Below are 15,344 nucleotides of genomic sequence, written 5' to 3' on the forward strand. Positions count from 1 at the left end.
AATATTTACTGAATTTAAAAAAGAAAAAGGAAGAAAAGAACAAGTGAATCATCCTTGCTTCTTTTATGCCTCTTCAGTCTGATCTTTTTAATACATAGATCTGTTGATGTCATTCACCTCCTCTAAAGCTTCACAGATGCCCTGCAGTCTCTAGACAAAGAGTAGAAAATGATCTTTGAGTCAAACAGTGTTGGGTTTGAGTTCCAAACACCTTCGGATGGGCCTCCGTCCTGTCCTATGTGTTCTCAGTTCTCTTTCACACCTTTCTGTCCTTTTGATGCCTAAATCTAACCATATTATCCCTCCTATCTCCCACCTCTCCCTTCAAAGTTTATGTGGCTGCCCCTCTTTCCGCAGAATCTGGTGTCTAGCATCTTCTCCGGCTTCTGCTTTCTGCACTCTTTAAACTTTTCACTGTCTGGAAGGTGTCACATTTTCTCTCTCCTTTGGGGCTTTTTGCATATTTAGAAAGCTTTACTTGGAATAGTCCTCTCTACCATATGCCACCCTCCCCAACCCAGCCACCCTGAGTATTAAGCTAACTCCTGTGCATCTTTCAAGTCAAGGCTTAAATGACACTTGAGGCCTCCCCTGCCCCCAAGTGGGTCCTGGGCTTTGAGGCTTGCAGAGCACCTACACTTACTCCACCATAAAGCACACCACAGTTGATTGTGGTGATCTGCTTTATGATGGTTGTCTTTCCTACCTGGACTGGAGGTGCTGTGAAGGCAGTACTATGTCCCATTCAAAATTGTCTTTAGTACCTGGCATAGCAACTGGGCCAATGAATATCTTTTGAATAAGTTCAGTTCAGTCAGTCGTGTCCAACTCTTTGTGACCCCATGGACTGCAACATGCCAGGCACCCCTGTCCATCACCAACTCCTCGAGCTTGCTCAAACTCATGTCCATCAAGTCGGTGACGCCATCCAACCATCTCATCATTTGTCGTCCCCTTCTTCTCCTGCCTTCAACCTTTCCCAGCATCAGGGTCTTTTCCAATGAGTCAGTTCTTCACATCAGGTGGCCAAAGTATTGGAGTTTCAGCTTCAGCATCAGTCCTTCCAATGAATATTCAGGACTGATTTCCTTTAGGATTTACTGGTTGGATCTGCTTGCAGTCCAAGGGACTCTCAAGAGTCTTCTCCAACAACACAGATCAAAAGCATCAATTATTCAGCGCTCAGCTTTCTTTGTAGTCCCACTCTAGTATCCATACAGGACTACTGGAAAAACCATAGCCTTGACTAGTTGGACCTTTGTTGGCAAAGTAATATCTCTGCTTTTTAATGTGCTGTCTAGGTTGGTGAGAACTTTTCTTCCAAGCAGCAAGTGTCTTTTTTTCATGGCTGCAGTCACCATCTGCAGTGATTTTGGAGCCCCCCTAAAGAAAGTCTGTCACTGTTTCCATTGTTTCCCATCTATTTGCCATGAAGTGTTGGAACCTGATGCCATGATCTTTGTTTTCTGACTTGAGTTTTAAGCCAACTTTTTCACTCTCTTCTTTCACTTTCATCAAGAGGCTCTTTAGTTCTTCTTTACTTTCTGCCATAAGGGTGGTGTCATCTGCATATCTGAGGTTATTGATATTTCTCCTGGCAATCTTGATTCCAGCTTGTGCTTCATCCAATCCAGCATTTCTCCTGATGTACTTTGCATATAAGTTAAATAAGCAGGGTGACAATATACAGCCTTGATGTACTCCTTTCCCGATTTGGAACCAGTCTGTTGTTCCATGTCGAGTTCTAACTGTTCATGGTCTGCATACAGGTTTCTCAGGATGCAGGTCAGGTGGTCTGGTATTCCCATCTCCTTCAGAATTTTCCACAGTTTGTTGTGATCCACACAGTCAAAGGCTTTGGCATAGTCAATACAGCAGAAGTAGATATTTTTCTGGAACTCTCTTGCTTTTTTGATGATCCAGCGGATGTTGGCAACTTGATCTCTGGTTCCTCTGACTTTTATAAATCCAGATGAACATCTGGAAGTTCCTGATTCACATACTGATGAACCCTGGCTTGGAGAAATTTGTACATTACTTTGCTAAGGTGTTAGATGAGTTGGTTGTGCGGTAGTTTGAGCATTCTTTGGCATTGCCTTTCTTTGGGATTGGAATGAAAACTGACCTTTTTCAATCCTATGGCCGCTGCTGAGTTTCCCATATTTGCTGGCATATTGAGTGCAGCACTTTCACAGCATCATCATTTGGGATTTGAAATAGCTCAACTGGAATTCCATCACCTTCACTAGCTTTGTTTGTAATGATGCTTCCTAAGGCCCACTTGACTTCACATTCCAGGATGTCTGGCTCTAGGTGAGTGATCACACCATCATGATTATCTGGGTCATGAAGATCTTTTTTGTATAGTTCTTCTGTGTATTCTTGCCACCTCTTCTTAATATCTTCTGCTTCTGTTAGGTCCATACCATTTCTATCCTTTATTGGGCCCATCTTTACATGAAATGTTCCCTTGGTATCTCTAATTTTTTTGAAGAGGTCTCTAGTCTTTTCCATTCTATTGTTTTCCTCTATTTCTTTGCACTGATCACTGAGGAAGGGTTTCTTATCTCTCCTTGCTATTCTTTGGAACTCTGCATTCAAATAGATATAGCTTTCCTTTTCTCCTTTGCCTTTTGCTTCTCTTGTTTTCTCAGCAATTTATAAGGCTTCCTCAGAGAACCATTTTGCCTTTTTCCATTTCTTTTTCATGTGGATGGTCTTGATTACTGCCTCCTGCACAATGTCATAAACCTCTGTCCATAGTTCTTCAGGCACTATCTATCAGATCTAATTCCTTTAATCTATTTGTCACTTCCATTGTATAATTTTAAGGGATTTGATTTAGGTCATACCTGAACGGTCTAATGGTTTTCCCTACTTTCTTCAACTTCAGTCTGAATTTGGCAAGAAGGAGTTCATGATCTGAGCCATAGTCAGTTCCCAGTCTTGTTTTTGCTGACTGTATAGAGCTTCTCCATCTTTGGCTGCAAAGAATATAATCAATCTGATTTCAGTATTGACCATCTGCTCAGTAAATCTTTAATACAATTTTCTGTTGATGGGCGGTGCTGTGTTCCCTCCCTGTTCTTTGACCCGAGGCCAAACTATGGTGGAGATAATGAAGATAATGGCGACCTCCTTCAAAAGGTCCCATGTACGCACTGCTACACTCAGTGCCCCCAACCCTGCAGTGGGCCACTGCCGACATCTATGCCTCTGCCAGAGACTCCTGGACCCTCACGGGCAAGTTTGCGTCAGTCTGTTGTGGGGTCATGAATATCTTTTGAATAAGTTAATGAGATCTAAAATTTACTGGCTGCATGACCCTGGACTGATAACTCTGCCACTCTGAATCTCAGTTTTTTCTTTTATAAAATGAAGATAATAGCTACCTCATGGAGCCTGGTGGGCTGCCGTCTATGGGGTCGCACAGAGTCAGACACGACTGAAGCAACTCAGCAGCAGCAGCAGCAGCAGAGTCTGGTACCCTCTAAAGTGTTTTAGTCGCTCAGTTGTGCCCGACTCTTTGTGACCTCATAGACTATAGCCCACCAGGCTCTTCTGTCCATGGGATTCTCCAGGCAAGAATACTGGAGTGGGTAGCCATTCTCTTCTCCAGGGGATCTTCCCGACCTAGGGATCAAACCTTGGTCTCCTGCATTGCAGGCAGATTCTTTATTGTCTGAGCCAATAGGGAAGCCTAGTACACTCTAAAGTATCTCTAAAATAGCATATTAATGTCTACTTATCTACTATTACTGGCCTTCCATGAGTAAATCCTCACTTGTCTTTTTACCTAATGTTCTGCTTCTCCCATTAATGGCACCAAAATGGACTTCTCAGCTTTTTCCTGAACATTGTCCTATGTTTCCCCCATTGTCCCAATGGGACAAATGCTGTTCTTTCTTCCTAGAACTTCATTCTTCCCTTCTCCTGATTTCAAAACCTCCATCTTAGCTCCATGAAGCCTCCCTTGATTTGTCTTAGTCAAGTTACTCCTCCCTTCAACTTTTGCTACATGTTATCTGCCCTTCTTCTAGAACATTTTTCACATTCAACATTATAAAATAGTTATTGATGTACATCTTTCAGTTTAGCAGGCTCTAGGGTCCGGATTCATATCCCAGACCTGCCTACTAACTATATAACTGTTGCCTATCTCGTACTTACTTCACTTAGTATGATAATCTCTAGGTCCCCATACTAAGTGAAGTAAGTCAGACAGAGAAAGATAAATATCATATGATATCACTTACATGTGGAGTCTAAAAACAATGATATAAATGAATTTATTTACAAAACAGAAATGGACTCAAAGACTTTGAAGACAAATTTATTGTTACCAAAGAGAAAAGTTGGGGTGGGGAGGTAGAGATAAATTAAGAGTTTGGGATCAACATTTACACACTGCTATATGTAAAATAGATAATCAACAAGGACCTACTATTTTGTACAGGGAACTGTACTCAGTATTTTGTAATAGCCTAAATTGGAAAAGAATCTGAAAAAGAATGTATATATGTAGCTGAATTTGCTGTGCACTTAAAACTAGTAAAACATTGTAAATCACCTATACTCTAATATAAAATAAAAATTGAATAAAAAAACCATGGCCTAGTTAGTCACTTTATCTAAGCCTCGATTTTTTTAGCCAATAAAGTGGGAATAATAACAACCATCTCAACAGTTAGGCAGGTGAGGGTCACATTAAATGAGATTATGTAAGTGTCACACATATAACCAGTGATTATGTGATTGACATAATTAACATTATCATCCTCAGCAGCACCTTCTCCCTAATTAAACTCTGAGTTCCTTGGGGATGAAGATGTTTTAATAGGATTCCCCTATTGTACTTAGAACAGTACCTGCCCCCATAGTTGGTGCTCAGTAAATGTTTGTTGAATGCAGGCATAAATAATATAGACAAATATAGACAAACAATGACTTTTTCTTTTGCTACAAAATGATGCAAGTTGACTACATTTCTGAGCTTTTTAGTAACTACTGTCCCTGCGGATTTCCCTCAGCCTGAACATTTTGACATAGTGCTAGTAGAATAGGCCCACTATGTTGCCATCAGTCTGGAATTTGGAAAATTACAAGCAGAATTAAAGAACAGTATTGGAATTATTTATTCTTTCTATGCCCCTTTATTGCATTCATTTTAGGAGAAATTATCTATTCTTGTTTAACAAGAAGATTACATTACATATTCATGTAGAAAGAATTTTACCAATTTGTGGAAACTTCTCAGATCTTGCCACATGTTAGATGTCAGGCAATGTCTCATTTGGAGAGAGGAAAAAACAACTAGAGTTACTGTGATTTACTGCAAGGCAAATTATTCTGAATTTCCTTGGTAAAAAGAAAATGAAAGCCACATTTGTTAAATATCATAGAGGTTCATCTTCTAAACAGCCTTTTATCTGGAAAATATATGTAGTCATTTTCCTGACTTAATAAGGAGATAAAGCAAGTTTCACTTATCTTAATTTTGCTTGTAATGAATATACTAGATGAGATTTTGCTATGATATGTGACTGCTCTTTCATTAACAGATTGGATAATTGCCCTCTTGGAATGGACCAACTTTATTATTTAGCACCTGACTCAATCCTGAAATAATCCAGAACTTTTTTTGAAAGTCAGTGTGCAGAGCTATGGTTAGAGGAAGTTCACTTCAATCGCTCAGTTGTGTTCAACTCTGCAATCGATGGACTGCAGCAGGCCAGGCTTCCCTGTCCTTCACCAACTCCCAGAGCTTGCTCAACTCATGTTCACTGAATTGGTGATGCCATCCAACCATCTCATCCTCTGTCATCTCTTTATCCTCCTGCCTTAAATCTTTCCCAGCATCAGGGTCTTTTCCAGTGAGTCTCTTCTTCCCATCAGGTGGCCAGAGTATTGGAGTTTCAGCTTCAGCATCAGTCCTTCCAATGAATATTCAGGAATGATTTGCTTTAGGATGGACTGGTTGGATCTCCTTGCAGTCCAAGGGACTCTCAAGAGTCTTCTCCAATACCACAGTTCAAAAGCATCAGTTCTTTGGTGCTCAGTTTTCTTTATGGTCCAACTCTCACATCCATACAGGACTACTGGAAAAACCATAGCTTTGACTATACGAATCTTTGTTGGCAAAGTAATGTCTCTGCTTTTTAATATGCTGCCTGTTTGTCATAGCTTTCCTTCCAAGGAGTAAGCGTCTTTTAATTTCATGGCTGCAGTCACCATCTGTGATTTTGGAGCCCTCTAAAATAAAGTCTGTCCCTGTTTCCATTTTTTCCCCATCTATTTGCTGTGAAATGATGGGACTGGAAGCCGTGATCTTAGATTTTTGAATGTTGAGTTTTAAGCCAACTTTTTCACTCTCCTCTTTCACCTTCATCAAGAGGCTTCTTAGTTCCTCTTCACTTTCTGCCATAAGGGTCGTGTCATCTGTATATCTGAGGTTATTGATATTTTTCCCAGCAGTCTTGATTCCAGCTTGTGCTTCATGGAGCCCAGATTTTACATGATGTACTATGCACAGAAGTTAAATAAGCAGGGTGGCAACATGCAGGGTGTTAAATAAGTTAAATAAGCAGGGTGATAGCCCTGATGTACTCCTTTCCCAATTTGGAACCAGTCCATTTTTCCATGTCTGGTTCTAATTGTTGCTTCTTGACCTGCATACAGATTTCTCAGGAGGCAGGTCAGGTGGTCTGGTTTTCCCATCTCTTTCAGAATTTTCCAGTTTGTTGTGATCCACACAGTCAAAGGCTTTGGCATAGCCAATAAAGCAGAAGTAGATGTTTTTCTGGAATTCTCTAGCTTTTTCAATGATCCAACGGATGTTGACAAATTTGATCTCTGGTTCCTCTGCCTTTTCTAAAACCAGCTTGAACATCTGAAAGTTCTCAGTTCATGTACTGTTAAAGCCTAGCTTGGAGAATTTTGAGGATTACTTTTCTAATGTGTGAGATGAGTGCAATTGCGCGGTAGTTTGAGCATTCTTTGGCATTGCCTTTCTTTGGGTTTGGAATGCAACTGACCTTTTCCAGTCCTGTGGCCACTACTGAGTTTTTCAAATTTGCTGGGATGTTGAGTGCAGCACTTTCACAGCATCATTTTTAGAGTTGAAATAGCTCAGCTGGAATTCCATCACCTCCACTAGCTTTGTTCGTAGTGGTGCTTCCTAAGGCCCACTTGACTTTGCATTCCAGGATGCCTGGCTCTGGTGCTTGATCACACCATCATGATTATCTGGATCATTAAGATCTTTTTTGTATAGTTCTGTGCATTCTTGCCATCTCTTCTTAATATCTTCTGCTTCTGTTAGGTCCATACCATTTCTGTCCTTTATTGTGCCCATCTTTTATGAAATGTTCCCTTGGTATCTCTAATTTTCTTGAAGAGATATATAGTCTTTCCCATTCTATTGTTTTCCTCTATTTTTTTGCATTGATCACTGAGGAAGGCTTTCTAAACTCTCTCTTGCTATTCTTTGGAACTCTGCATTCAAATGGGTATATCTTTCCTTGTCTACTTTACCTTTCACTTCTCTTGTTTTCTCAGCTATTTGTAAGGCCTACTCAGACAACCATTTTGCTTTTTTGTACTTCTTTTTCTTGGGAATGGTTTTGATCATGGCCTGCTGTACAATATCATGAACCTCCATCCATAGTTCTTCAGTCACTCTGACTATCATATCTAATCCCTTGAATCTATTTGTCACTTCTACTGTATAATCATAAGGAATTGATTTAGGTCATACCTGAATGGTCTAGTGATTTTCCCTAGTTTCTTCAATTTAAGTCTGAAAGGCATTGTGTATACTAGGCCTGAGAAGTCATGGGTTTCCATGTGTTTGGGGAGATAAGCCACTGCCTGCATGACACAACTTCACAGGAAGTTGAAAGATTTGATCTCATTTAAGTGTTGATTAAGGTGTGAAGGGCTTCCTAGGTGGCTCAGTGGGTAAAGAATCCACCTGAAGTGGACTGAGCACCCACACACAAGGTCTGAAATTGTACCATCTGAATTCCATTCATTCCAGTTGTTTGAAGGGAGGACCTATGACAGTGGAGAGCTTGGAAGGCAGCCTACTGCAGAAAATGGGTTGGCAAGCTATCTATGATTGTATAGCCCAGAAGATAAGAACAACTTTACACTTTAAACTGGTTGGGAAAAAAATCCAAAGAAGAATGATATTTCATGACATGTGAACATTACATAACATTCAAATTTCAGCGTCCATCCATAAAGTTTTATTGGAACAGTCACATCCATCAGTTTCCGTATTGTCCATGGTTGTTTCTGTGCTTCAGTTGGAGACTTGAACTGTCACAGTACAGACTGGGTGACCCTGAAATCTTGAAAATTTATTATTTGACTCTGTACAGAAGAAGTTTGCTGACCACTGGTGTAGAGGTGGCGCTAGTAGTAAAGAACCCACCTGTCAATGCGGGTGATGTAAGAGATACAGGTTTGATCCTGGGTCAGGAAGATTTCCCGGAGAAGGGCATGGCAACCCACTCCAATACTCTTGCCTGGAGAAGCCCATGGACAGAGGAGCCTGGTGGGCTACTGTCCTTAGGGTCACAGAGTCGGACATGACTAAAGCGACTTAGCACTATATAGAGGGAAAGAGCATTAAAACCCATGGAGTCACTCTTAAGTTGAATCCTATCTCTTCTGGTTACTAGACCTGGAACCTCAGTCAAAGTGACCATTCATTCAAGAAACATTTATTAAACTCTTACTGTTTCTCAGAGACGTTGCTTGGCATTTGAAATGCAATGGTTTTCACACCTGAAGGGTTACCAATACGTAGTTTGCTGGTTTCACTGAGAAGGTTAAATGAAAGTAAGTATTCAAAGTACATGGCATCTAGAAGTTGTTCAATAAATGCTTCCCCCCGCCACTCGCTCTATCATTTATTAGGAGTCAAAGGTGGGGAAGCCACTTAATTTCTTAGAGTATTTACTCTTTCAGCTATTAAGCAGCTCAACAAATGATTTTTGAAAGTCCACAGATAACCATTCCACCCTAGTACTTTGGGATGGCTTTAGAAGTGGGGTAATGCTGGGCTTCCCTGGAGGTTCAGAGATGAAAAATCTGCCTGCAGTGCAGGAGACCTGGGTTCAATCCCTGGGTCAGAAAGATCCCCTGGAGGAAAAAATGGCAATCTACTCCAGTATTCTTGCCTGGAAAATTCCATGGACAGAGGAGCCTGGCAGGCTACAGTTCATGGGGTTGGAAAGAATCGGACACAGCTGAGTGACTAACGCTTTACTAATACTGGGAAAGATTGAGGACAGGAAGAGAAGGGAGCAACAGAGGATGAGATGATTCGATAGCATCTCCGACTCAATGGACACGAGCTTGAGCAAACTTTGGGATATAGTGAAGGACAGGGAAGCCTGGCATGCTGCAGTCCATGGGGTCATAAAGAGTCAGACACAACTTAGTGACTGAACATCAACAAAGGAGGCAAAATGGTGAGTTGATGGCTGACTGGGACTTAGCCTGGTATCTCAAGTGGTGATGTGCTGTGGACCTAGAGGGGAAGAGAGGCATTGAAAAGGCAAGGCCAGGGAACCACAAACAAATGACTTTATAGTTTTGGTCTGGGCCTGCTTTGTTCAGAAGTAAACTTCTGTGGGACCCAGTCTTGGGTGGCAGATGGTATTTTGACATCAAAATACTTTCAATGGTCAGAATACTTCTAGTATGTGATGGGTCCAGAATTTCAAATCCTAGGCATTCTGATTCTGCTGCCGTTAGTCATTACACCAGTACCTCTCAAACTGGGGTCTAGAGTTACATGGATATATCATCAGGGTTCCTAGAGTTCTCCACAAAAGCCTCTAAATTCAGAGTTTCATGAGAATCTTAGAAAAAAGATCATATAAGCACATTCTGGACACTCAAATGACCCTTTATAACCTGGGATTGCCCTGTGGTGCCTTCCTCTAAGTCTGCACTTGTGTTTACATCGGGTAATTTTAGTGGGCTAATAAGGAAAGAACAGAGGTAGCAGATCTAATAAGAAAATAATGTGTTGACACCATAGGAAGGTCAAATGATATTACTGCTTACTCTAAGGACAGAGGTTTCATAGTAATTCTAAGCGAGAAAAGAGTTGGGAGAACCAAATCATTATACAGCACACAGGGGTGTTGGTTGCTGTGTGAAACTGGCACATGATTAGAATGGCAAGCTAGTTTTTGCAAAACCACAGTCACTGTGTAACTTGGATTTTATTAGTTTTGTGATTTTGCTGTGGTTTAATACATTGTACAAAAAGCTACATGCACACAACATTTTAAAATCTAATTTAAAACCAAGTTTTAACTCATTTAAATGACATTTGATAAAAATGGTTCCAGTGATGTTCCAAATAACTCTTTATTATTATGTGATTTTGTCTTATTTTATAATTTGAAGCTTCACTGAATGAGGGCACTCTCTAAATTCTTTCTAAAGTGTTCAAAAGGATAGCCTAGAGCTGGAGAAAAAGCAGGAGAAATTTTACACACATTTTTCTGTGGTTGTCCTGTGCTTGTGTTGATGAGGTTATTTTTCCTTGCACAGGAATATATCCAAAGGAGATAAATGCTGAACCTTCAATATGGTTATTTAAATGATAATCCTATTTCTTTCCTATTTCTTTAGTCCTGATCATTCAATTTCTATTTCTGTGATTTTTTGCTTATCGATGAAATATCTTTTCATCAGAGTCTGATGCTTATGCTACCATCTTCAGAATAGTTCTTGGTTCTTATTTATCCAGAGAAAGAGAAAGGAACTATCAGCCAACCCTCACCTCTCAGTACTTATGTTATAAATATATTTATTTGTTTATTGTCTGTCTTCCCATTAGAAAGTAAGCTATGTGAAAGTAAGGTTTTTCTCTTGTTTATTTCATTCAGGGATTCAAAACCAGAGGCAGTTTTTCATCCAGGGAATATTTAGCAATGTCTGTCAACTAGGATGGGGGCTACTACTGTCATTGGTAGGGATAGAGGCCAAGGAAGCTGCTAAATACCCTATAGTACACAGGACAAGCCCTCCCCCCGTCCCCCGCCCCCCACCCACAATAAAGAAGGCAGTCAAAATGTCAATAGTCCTGAAGGGGAGGAACCCACAGTTGAAAAGTAGTGTCCAGCAAGTAGCAAGACTTACAAGTATTTGTGGAGTAAATGAAAAGATAACTGGCAAATAATATGTGTTAGGGACTACATTAGAGGCTTCATAGATGTAGCAAGATCATCCACTGAGATATTAATTTATTTTGGTTCTCACTGGATTTTTCCTGGCTCCCTTTCCAAAAAGGTCACAATTGGGCATTTCCTGTCTTTGGAGTCTGTGACAGGGCTGAGAAGTGGCAGAAGAAAGGTCCTCTGCTTGTCTTTGTGAAAGGTGAGTCACTGACATATATTCTGGAGGGTCTTTCTGTGGCCCTGTGGAGAGAGGAGTGTAGAGTCCTCATAGTGTCAAAGATTTGTCTCCTTTTTGACCTACTAGGCTAGAGTTCTGAAGTTGGATTTAGTTTGATAAAATAATATGCCATTTTTTGGTATATATAAATCTGTAGAGTAAAATTTATACATTTTGTATATTATTTGATTTGAAAATTCTTAGTCAACCGTTCAACACAGTAGGCATTACTATTGCCATTTTATAGATGAGAAAACTGAGATTCAGAGAGATGAATTAACTCACTTCAGATCACACAGATTACAAATGAAAAAGACAGGATTTGATCCTAGCTTAGTCTGACTTCAAAACCCCAAACCAGGCTTTGAAAGAGCTTGTGGGTGACAAGATAAAGCTACATTTCACACAGTATAAAACTTCCTTCCTGGACCGTTTCTTTTCTCACTAGGGTGGTTTTTGCTCCTAAAAATGGTCTTCTCTTTCTCTCCAGGTGGACTATTGATTAATTAACTAATACTAGCACCTTCTGTGTCCAAAATGTGAAGCTACCAGAGGTGGCTTATAGGTTTTATTTTATGTGTCATCTCTGACCATTGATCATTGCCTATAAGTGTGTTGAGAAGGCTGAATGTAGAACAGAGCCATCATCAGTTAGCCATTTGCTGCTGTGTCAGGTGGTTTGCACATGTTCCACACATTTACACTCTCTAAGGCAGTAAGGGCCGAAGGTGAATAAGATCTTCTATGGAAATAGCCAACCTTCAATATTCAGCTCCATCCCCATTATTACCTCCAGAAGCTTTCCTGACCACTCCAGCTTCTCTCTCTTCTAATCCTATAGTCAAGGTCTCATAGGTGAGACAGGGAAATAGAACAATACTCATGAAATTAGCACTGCTGCAGCTGAGTACTCCCCCTGTATGTATCTCACTTCCTCAGCTGGAAGCAAGGACCTGGAGCTCAGTGGGCAGTGCTCCTGGAGCTCCTTGTCTCTCACACGGCTGAATGTAATAGTCACTCAGTGAATGTTTGCTGAGAAGAGAGTTAAATAAATGAGTGAATGAGGTGGGATACTGCATACCTATTCCTATTGCTTGCTCCTTGGAAGAAAAGTTATGACCAACCTAGACAGCATATTAAAAAGCAGAGATATTACTTTGGCAACAAAGATCTGTCTAGTCAAGGCTATGGTTTTTCCAGTAGTCATGTATGGATATGAGAGTTGGACTATAAAGAAAGCTGAGCGCTGAAGAATTGATGCTTTTGAGCTGTGGTGTTGGAGAAGACTCTTGAGAGTCCCTTGGGCTGCAAGGAGATCCAACCAGTAAATCCTAAAAGAAATCAGTCCTGAATATTCATTGGAAGGACTGATGCTGAAGCTGAAACTCCAATACTTTGGCCACCTGATGTGAAGAACTGACTCATTTGAAAAGACCCTGATGCTGGGAAGATTGAAGGTGGGAGGAGAAGGAGACGACAGAGGATGAGATGGTTGGATGGCATCACTGACTCTATGGACATGAGTCTGAGCAAGCTCCAGGAGTTTGTGATGGATAGGGAAGCCTGGCGTGTTGCAGTCCATGGGGTCACAAAGAGTTGGACACGACTGAGCGACTGAACTGAACTGAACTGATTCCTATTGGATTGAAGAACCTACAAATATATACAAGATCTCAAAATTAAACAGTTCATGCCTAACATAGTAAACGTCCTCCAGGATCCTGTTCTAGCATTGTGGTTAGTATATGTTCTGCCTGGTCAGTGTTCCTCAAACATCTGTAGTTGGTAAATATTTTGAGCATGTAGATTGAACATTTCTGTTTAAAACTCTGTCTAAATCATCTCTAGAAGTCATTATCCCATTTCTTGTTTTATTCATCTCCTAGCACTTGGCCTATCCAAATCCTCCATATTTTATTTTATTTATTTATTTTATTGTCTATCTTCCCCCTCAGCAAGCGGGAAGAATGCAGTGAAGTCAGGATTTTTGTCTTGTTGAGTGACTGCTTGTTTCGATTACTAAGCAGTAGCTGCACAAACAAACAAACAACCCCAAACTTAGTGGCATAAAATAACAGTCATTCATTATGGGCAAAGATTTCGTGGGTTAGGAATTCAAACAGGATACACAGTAGGTGCATTGGTTTTCTAGTGCTGTGTGACAAATTGCCAGAACTTAGTTGGACCCTCTGCTCAGAGACTCGCAAAATTGCATCTAGAACTCAAGCTGTCGGCTGGCTTGTGTTTCTTTCTGGAATTAGGGCCTTTCTCAAGTTCACATGGTTGTTGGCAGAATCCAATCCCTTATGGTTGTAGGACTGTTGTTCACATTTTCTTGTTGGCTGTTAGTCAGGGACTGCTGTCAGCTTCCAAAGGCAGTTACTTTGCACATGGCCCTCTCACCACATGGCAGCTTTCTTCTTCAAGGCTGGCAAAAAGGGCACAATCCCTCTTTCAGTAGCTTTTACTTTATTATATCTGGCTCACCCTGGATAATCTCACTTTTTATTAACTCAAAATCATTTCATTTGGGACCTTAATTACATTTGCAAAATCTCTTCACTTAGCCATGTGACTGGAGAAGGCAATAGCACCCACTCCAGTACTCTTGCCTGGAAAATCCCATGGACGGAGGAGCCTGGTAGGCTGCAGTCCATGGGGTGCGAAGAGTCGGACACGACTGAGCGACTTCACTTTCACGCATTGGAGAAGGAAATGGCAACCCACTCCAGTGTTCTTGCCTTGGAGAATCCCAGGGACAGAGGAGCCTGGTGGGCTGCCGTCTATGGGGTCGCACAGAGTCAGATATGACTGAAGCGACTTAGCAGCAGCAGCAGCAGCCATGTGACACAATTAAGAGAGGGATATTCTATCATATTCACAGTCCTTCCCCTTTCCCCTCAACACACACTGAAGGAAGGGGCTTATACAGGATGTATACATAAGAGTGGGTGCAGGGGGAATCTTGGGGGGCATCTGAGAATTCTGCCTACTGTAGCAGAAGTGTCTTGTAACAGAATCATCATGATGTTGAGGGTTGAGGGAGATCTCTGCTGGGAAGACTTGAACAGCTGTGGGGAGTGGTCTCTGCTGGGAATGGCTGAAGGCTGGAACCATTTGTGGGCACCTGTACCCAACTCTCTGGCCTCTAGTCAGAAAGAACTCAAAAAAAAAAAAAAGAAAAGAAAAAATCTCAGCTGGGATTAAAGACCAGAGACATATGTGGCCTTTCCTTGTGGACTGTACTCTCAGCTTGGGGGCTGGTTCTGAGAGGAAGCATCCCAAAAGAGATTGTCCGAAAGTATTTCAAGAAATCAGGTGGAAGCTGTTTTTTTTTTTTAAATGACCTAGACATAGAAGTCACATAGCATCACTTCTGTGCTGTAAAACTTTATAGATTCCAAAAACATAGACCCTCCCACTTGATGAGAGGAATGGCAAAAAATCTGTAGCAATTTTTTTTAAAACTACTACATTGTTTTATCTCTAGTAGGCCTGCAATAAATATTTGTTGAACTAAAGAAATATCTGTATATTAAAACTAATTCAGCCTAGGATGGAATGAAATCAAGAAAAACTATTTGGCAGAGACATATCTTAAATGATGAGCAAATTGAACAGCGAAAGTATAGGAAAAAGTGTTGGGCAAAGGAAACAGCATATGCAGAGGCGTAGAAACGTGGGAAAAACTGGGTACTTTAGGGAAACTCTAGGTAGTTCAGCGTAGCTAGAGCATAGAGTGTGTAGGGAAAAATGGAAGGTGATGAGTGTGGAGACGTAGAGGGTGGCCAGGTCACAGAGGGACTTGTGGGTTATGCTCTGCAGTTTTCCTGGAAGATTTGAGGACACACTGAGAAGCACCACAAGTTCAGGGAGGCATTTTTAGAAAGATTCTTATTGTGTGTGTAGCATAGGCATAG

This window comes from Bos mutus, chromosome 3 (genome assembly GCF_027580195.1).
Source record: "Bos mutus isolate GX-2022 chromosome 3, NWIPB_WYAK_1.1, whole genome shotgun sequence".
NCBI classification, from domain to species: domain Eukaryota; kingdom Metazoa; phylum Chordata; class Mammalia; order Artiodactyla; family Bovidae; genus Bos; species Bos mutus.